This window comes from Dipteris shenzhenensis, chromosome 4 (genome assembly GCF_047967505.1).
Source record: "Dipteris shenzhenensis isolate YYH24624 ecotype China chromosome 4, Dip_SZ_1.0, whole genome shotgun sequence".
NCBI lineage: Eukaryota > Viridiplantae > Streptophyta > Polypodiopsida > Gleicheniales > Dipteridaceae > Dipteris > Dipteris shenzhenensis.
Genome location: NC_141599.1, coordinates 36809243 through 36817000, shown reverse-complemented (window position 1 = coordinate 36817000; position 7758 = coordinate 36809243).

Genomic DNA, 7758 nt, shown 5'->3' with positions numbered 1-7758 from the left:
TTGCATGGTAATAAATGATTAGAGGTGGTGGCATCTAAGATTCCCAGCCACTTCTATGGTGGTAGCTAAGATCCACCGGGCTATCAGTTAATTACCAACCACTGCAGTGGCCCACAATTACTCAGCTTTCAGTTACGCTTGCATGCATGATTACTACGAGTATAGTAAATTATGGTAATGAGGGATTAGAGGTGATTAGGCTTCATGATTTTCTTTTGTGGGAATTACTGCTTGATGGTGGTGGCTGTCATCAGCCATGTCTGTTGTGGCTACAATTCCACCATGCCACTGCACTTTAGCGTGCATAATCACTATGAGTGCAGTAAAAATTACTAGTCACCGAGATCGCATGCTTAGTAGAGAACTAGAGTGCATGGTAATGAGTGATTAGACATGGTAATGAGAATTATTGCCCGGTGGTGGTGGCTCTCATTAGCCACGTCTGTCGTGGCTAAGTTAATTACCAACCACCAATGGAGTGGCACCACATGGCGTCTTCTTCATGATTACTAGCCCGTCTAGGGGATTACACCGTGATGGCCTACAATTAATATGGATAGAACCTCGGGCTCTAGCCACCATGGTGGCTCAAACTTTATATATATAAAAGATCCGTGGCATTTGGCATTTTACTACGTTGCTCTGATTCGTCCATGCTCTGCTACTTTGCTCCACACCCCTCCTCTATCCTCTATCTCTTTTTCGCCCCTGCTCTACTTTGCTCCATTCTCCCTCCTCCAAATCTCATCATTGCATTTACTCCCCTACTCATCTTTTGCTCACCCGCTCATCTTCAGCATGCCTAGTCGGCCCCCCCTCGATGCTCTGTGATTCCAATAATATCTGCCTTCACATATAAAGTCATTGCGTTGCACTCACATGGAATAGAAATGCTCACACTAGTGGAGACTCTTCGTTCCCACAGGCGACTCCCCACACATCTGAAATTCATCACGTTGGATAACATGCTCACAGAGGGCCTCTTTGTGGTTGTGATGTATGGGTTCCCCCTAGATGTCGACGAAGCCCTCAATATTTTCAAAGAAGAGTACTCTTGACTTGCTGGGGGGTTGATTAGCTGAGTCCTGGCAATGTGCATGGTCTTCAGCCTCTCCATCATATCCTCACCTAGCTCCCTAAAAATTGTTAATGCAATAAGCTAGACTGCTTGAAAACTGAGTTGTACAAATTCCTCACTCTATGTAATGTTTTGGCCTCTAAGAGACTAAGGTAGTTATGTAATCTCTTTTTATCCAATTTGAGGCTCTCAATTTGCATTGTTGTTAACTTTTATATTTGTATTTGAATGGTTATGGCTGCTATTTGTAATGAGAAGCTAGCCGGTATGAGAGCAGTCTGGATGAGCAGCCGGCACAGTACTGCCGAGAGAGGGATGCAGAGGCCACATGTGCGACAGAGAGCCCCTAGAGTACACTCTATCGAGGTCACCTATCACAACTTTCCTCAGAGGAGACCGACAAAGACGAGGGATCACTCTAGACATAGCCCAGAGAGTCCAGAGAGCGAGGAGACCGCGCCCCTCAAAGTTGAGGGGCGGATTACTGTTCTGTGTATTCAGCGTCGTAACAAGACCGTCGTACTTTGGTGGGAGAATCCGTATACACCTTCGTGCTAGATTCTCCCTGGTGATGGTGATGCCAATCGCAGTCATCTGATTGCGTAGATTCTTCATCCTGGTGATGAACTTCTCTGCTGCTTCAGACTCAGATAATTTCTCGTTCGCGAGTTGAGTCTCCAGATTCTGAATCCGCGTCTGATTCGTGGTCTCGTACTGATTTTTCAAGACCGTCCATGCCTCTTCCGCTGTGGTAACATGTTGAATTAACGCCATCACGGAATCACTTACACTACAGACAATAGAACACAACGCATCTGCATTTCTTCTTATCCACGCGAGAATCTCATCTGCAGTTGGTACTATCTGTTGTCCTGCATTGGCTGGATCTAACCAGCCTCACGTCCACCCCAGTAGCAGTGTCCCAAAGCTCCTATGCACTTAGCATGGTCTTTATCTTGAACTTCCAGAGTGGATAGTTAGAGCCGTCCAACTTTTCGCTTTCACCGAACGGTGGGATTTGCAGTCTTGTGGGCTGGGCCATCTCTCACAATCTACTCGCAAACAGAAACACACTACCAAATCTTCTTGGTAGAGTCCAGGCTTTGATACCATGTAAGAAAACAATACGTCTGTGCTCAACAGATAACAGGATCTCTTACGCAAGAGAGAACACAGATAGTATGGAGAATCAAAAATTTAATTATTGTAGAACTGATATAATAGATGGCGCTGCCTCCTAACCGTGTGCTCCTGTGAAAGAAGCTTCGATGGCGAGCTAGAAACAGTAGAGGACAGAGGCTGGATGCTAAGGAATCAGGGTTGTTGTAGCCAGTGATGAAATGGGCTTTACGGGCTTACTCTTATATAGCCACCAGTCGTAGTCGGTTGGGCTCAATTGGGTGACCGACCCAGTCCACCCAAAACGGTCGACTGGGGGTCGGTCCCGAAATAGGCCACCGACAACACAATAGAACCGTTCAGCCCACAGCCATCCGGAATCATCTAGGACTCCAAAACGGGGGCCCCGCAACCCAAGAGTGGGCTGCCTCGGGAAATGCTCCGTCTACCCTCAATGTGGTCAGTCATGGGATGCCTTCCCGCACTTGCATGTAGCCTAGTTGGCAGTGTGCCAACTCCGTCCAGCTATCAGGCCACACATGGCCCCCATCTGGTGTCCAAACCAGGACCTACCGGATAACCGAGTTACTCAAATGCCTTCTCCTCATATGGGGGGCTTACAGGTAGAGTTAGCTGGTTCCCACGTAGTTACATGAGAGTGGAGCATTAATATCTAACATATAGTAGCATATACGGATGCAAGATTATACTATGAACCCCTTTCCTTATATCTCCATTCATGCCCTTCATATAATATATGAAAGGGTTACCAATATATGTTTATTAGATTTATGTTTATTTATTATATACCCTATGTCAATTTATTTTGTAATTAAACTTATTAATTTTTATACCCCTATGTTGAATGCACTTGTTGCTGGTTTACATACCTCATGCCATGAGGACACCAAACCCCTTTCCCTCTAGCACTCACATACCCCTTCACTTATATATAACTTTAGGACAACAAGGAAAGAGGGTTAGCCATAATGTATAAGCTTATATGCCCTACAAAAAACCCCCTCATGTAAACTCACGTGGTACCATAAGAAAGTCCTTGTGAATCCTTCGGGATTGCATCCCCTTTAAGCATAGCTGCTCTTTAACAATGGAAAAAATAGTTGATGATTTTAATAATCTAGGTTTGGAAGATGAAAAGCCTCTAGTGACATAGTGACATAGATATTGAGAAAGATGAATATTCTAATATTGTCACTAGAGAAGCACTTGGGCTTCAAACTCAATGGAAAATAGTATTGAATGCCATGAATTTCAGCATGCAAATGATATTAAAGAAGTCATGGAGCAAAGGATATTGAAGAGCTCAACATGTTGCCATCCTCCTTCCCTGTAGAGATACTTTTTATGATGGTGACCTAAGAGAGAGAGAGAGAGAGAGAGAGAGAGAGAGAGAGAGAGAGACCCTGTGTATAATTGTAGACAGTAGCATTCTCCCTTTGATTCCTTCATGTAGGATCATGCCACATGAGAGTACGGAGGCTATCTCTCAACTCAAATTTTCTTCGAAACAAAAGAGGAACTATATGGAGGAAAAGAGATCATTGTCTTGTTTGCATTGCCATGAACTTGTGAGAAAGAGGGTAAGTTGGAGCAAGCTCCATGGTATCAAATGACAAGGTATCTCCTAGCATGGATAACATTCAAGGTGGATTGTTTCTTTATAATTCAACCCCTTTAGCATGGTTGTGAACATGAATTTAATAGGAACTTCTTCTTTTGACTTATGTCTTTCTTTTAAATATTAAAATCATGTGAGCATAGAAGAAATCAAGAAGAAGAGAGTTAAAAGTCTAGGATTTGAAAGAGACCGTGGTGGAGGTCTAGAACATGGTGAGAAAATGTGGGGAAACTATAAGAAAAAACTATCAATAGACTATTCTGGATAAAGTATGGAGATTGTTGTTTTTTCCTTATCTCCACCTAATCCTAGAGGTTGAAAGTTTTACACTTTATGGGATTCTAATTTTTCAAATGAGAAAGTGTGAGTGGCTCAACCTAGTTTGCAACTCCTCTATTATGCAACAAACAATAGTCGATTCCCTCTAATGACAAAGCATTCCACATATGGGTTCAAGGGAAGATTTATTTTTCACATCCTTGTAGGGGGGTCATAGATAATTTCTTTCTATACATTTTTGGAGAGAAAATGGGTGCCAATCTAATTAAGCTATCCATCAGTTGATCTAATTGAGAGAAAATGGACATCGATTTTTGTTCTTATATGTATATATCATGTAGCTTTTTACTTGGTCAGAAACAAGGATCCTTCATTTATCATCTTATCTCCTACTTGCTAGCATATCATCCATATCATAAGTAAGTGGCATGTAGTACCTTCTCCTTTATAATCATATTGATTATTGAGCTTTCCACCATTGCGTGTGCATGGAATAATAACTTGATGCTTGGATGTACAAGACTGATATATTGTTCAGTTATACCATCTACTAAGGGGTGCAGATATTGTAGTAGAGGAAGATTCATGCCATTTACCTCTCATCTATGCCTCTCTTCTTGCATTTCTTTCTCTTGATGTGAAGTTAGTTTTTTTTCTAGTTGAAAATTTAGGTTTTCTTGATAATCCTTTTTATATAGGTGGTTGGTTTTGGTAGATTAGAAGGGAGGATGGATTTTGAAGGGTCCTTAAAGAATTTTGAGACTATTGCTAGTATTGATCTCCTTATGTTGCTAAAAATTATGGGTTTTTAAAATAAGAGATCCAACAAGGTTTTGCATAAAAGGGAAAAAGTTGACGGCAATTTAAAAAGGCCTATCCAACTCATATGCCACCAAATTATCAACCATATATCAAAGAACCATAAACCTGTGCCTTCATATTTAATATGCAAATGTTCATATCTACACTTTGTGTATGGCCCCCCAACATCGAAATTATATACCTAGATGAATCTAGGAACATTCCCAAACTCATCCTCTAAAAACACAACATAGTGCAGTTTCAATCTCACGAGAGTCACTCATAAGATTGAAAACCATAAACTCCATCACGCATAGCAGGGACTAGCTACTATGACATCCCCACTGACATCATCAGCACCCAACAGTGGGTGTAGACCATAGTATAAAAGTATGCTCTCACACATACAAATCCACACACCCCCAAATACTTGAGCATCCATTTATACAAAGTCTTCGTATTGAGTTTCTGTCGGCACTCCGAAGGTGAAGGGCAAACTCAGCCATGAAAAAGGCTAGCACTGAAGGAGAAGGCTAATAAAAAAGTAGTCCAAATCTCTTCATTCAAGCTACAACTGCTTGTGAAGTCTAAACGATTTCATTTTAGTCTCTCCCAAACGAGCATCTAAATCTAAATCTAGCTGATACGGCAACGCACCATTTAAGATAGAAAGAATTATCACAATACCAACAGGCCGCAACTTGGACGAAAACTTCACAATGTGAAATTTGCATGTCCGCTAATACGGCAGAAGCATATACCTAGACGAATCTAGGAACATTCCCAAACTCATTCTCTAAAAACACAACATAGTGCAGTTTCAATCTCACGAGAGTCACTCATAAGATTGAAAACCATAAACTCCATCACGCATAGCAGGGACAGCCACTATGACATCCCCACTGACGTCATCAGCGCCCAACAGTGGGTGTAGACCATAGTATAAAAGTATGCTCTCACATACAAATCCACACACCCACACATACTTGAGCATCCATTTATACAAAGTCTTCGTACTGAATTTCTATCGGCACTCCGGAGGTGAAGGGCAAACTCAACCATGACGAAGGCTAGCACTGAAGGAGAAGGCTAATCAAAAAGTAGTGCAAATCTCTTCATTCAAGCTACAACTGCTTGTGAAGTCTAAACGATTTCATTTTAGTCTCTCCCAAACGAGCATCTAAATCTAAATCTAGCTGAGAGGGCAACGCACCATTTAAGATAGAAAGAGTTATCGCAATACCAGCAGCCCGCAACTTGGACGAAAACTTCACAATGTGAAATTTGCATGTCTGCTAATACGGCAGAAGCATATACCTAGATGAATCTAGGAACATTCCCAAACTCATCCCCAACATCGAAATTATGATTCATATATTTGTAATTTCCTTTTTTTGTCAAGATTCATCCTTTACATCTCCCAAAAAGTCCTACAAGAGAGGGTTATCTTCTCGTAGCATAAGCTTAAGCTATATTTAAAATATGTATACATCTGTAAGATGAAAGGATTTGAAGTCGCTTGATAAGGATTTCCAGTCCTATTGAAAGACCTACTTGGATCTCCTCAAATCTCGAGATTCTGAGTCATAGCTTCACTTGAGAAAGAAGAGGAGATGGTGGTGTTGTTTGAAATTCGGAAATAAAAACATGTGCTCCTATATCATAAGAAGTCCCACCAAGGGTCGTTGCAACTCCTATCAAAGTCTCAATTATTTATGGCTACAAAAGTGCAAGATATGTAGCCCATGCACATTGCAACTCATCACGCATGGCAAACAAGGCCTTCCTATGAGTAAAAGCCTATGTGACAATTGCGGATTTCTAGCCACTAGAAGAGGGTTTGGATGTGGGGTAGTCTATCTACAACAACACACAAGAGGCATGATTGGCTCTGAAGGGGACGAGGCTACATGGCACTTAAATAGCCAATTCCCACCCAACCACCTCGACGAGCAATTGCATGTTTTGCTCAAATTGCAATTGACAAGCAACATGACACTTCGTTTTGAAGGGGGGAAAGGACAAAACTCCGAACTCCCTTTGAAGCGCATTGCAAACTTAGCTAGCCATAGCGGTGGTATCAGATGGTCATCCCATCATGCAAGCCAAGTGGCTGCAAGAGCCAAGGTGGCAATTTCAGTGGCTATAAGCCCGGTGGCTAAAAAGTAAGAAATTAAGTATTAATGCACCTTCACAACCCACTGCATTAGGCCTCCATTCCTAGCTTAATGGCGCAATGGTTCGATGGCTAGTGTTTAACTTGTTAGAGCTGCTCGTTGGACCGAACAACAGATCAAAACAACTACTAAACCCATGCCCTCTCTCTCTTTCTCTCTCTCTCTCTCTCTCTCTCTCTCTCGTAAAAGCAAGCTGAAAGGTGGTGCTATGACCATGGGCCGGTCCAAAGCTCCTTCCCTTGATGGCCAAACCCTTGCGAAACATTTAATCCTGCATCATAAAGTCAAAAAGGGGACTCCACTACACCTCTCATGTGACTATGGAATTAATGCCCTGAAAGGACGAGAAGTGCTCCCAATAGCTCCAATAGTTACCTCTTTGCAAGGCTGCGAGTTCAAAGTTGACGTCTCTAATGCAATGGGATAATTGTCCAAGAAGGATGAGAAGTGCTCCCAACAACTCCAATAGTTACCTCTTGGCAAGGCTGCAAGTTCAAAGCTAATGTCTCCAATGCAATGTGATAATCACCTGGGACATTGAGATAGTTCCATGCGCACTTCCCTAGGCAAGGCTTTAACTACCGCCGTGAGGACTAAGAAAAGGGAGGGAATATCCTATGCTGACATTGCAAAAGCCATGCCCTGGCTCGATAAAGGGGCAAATT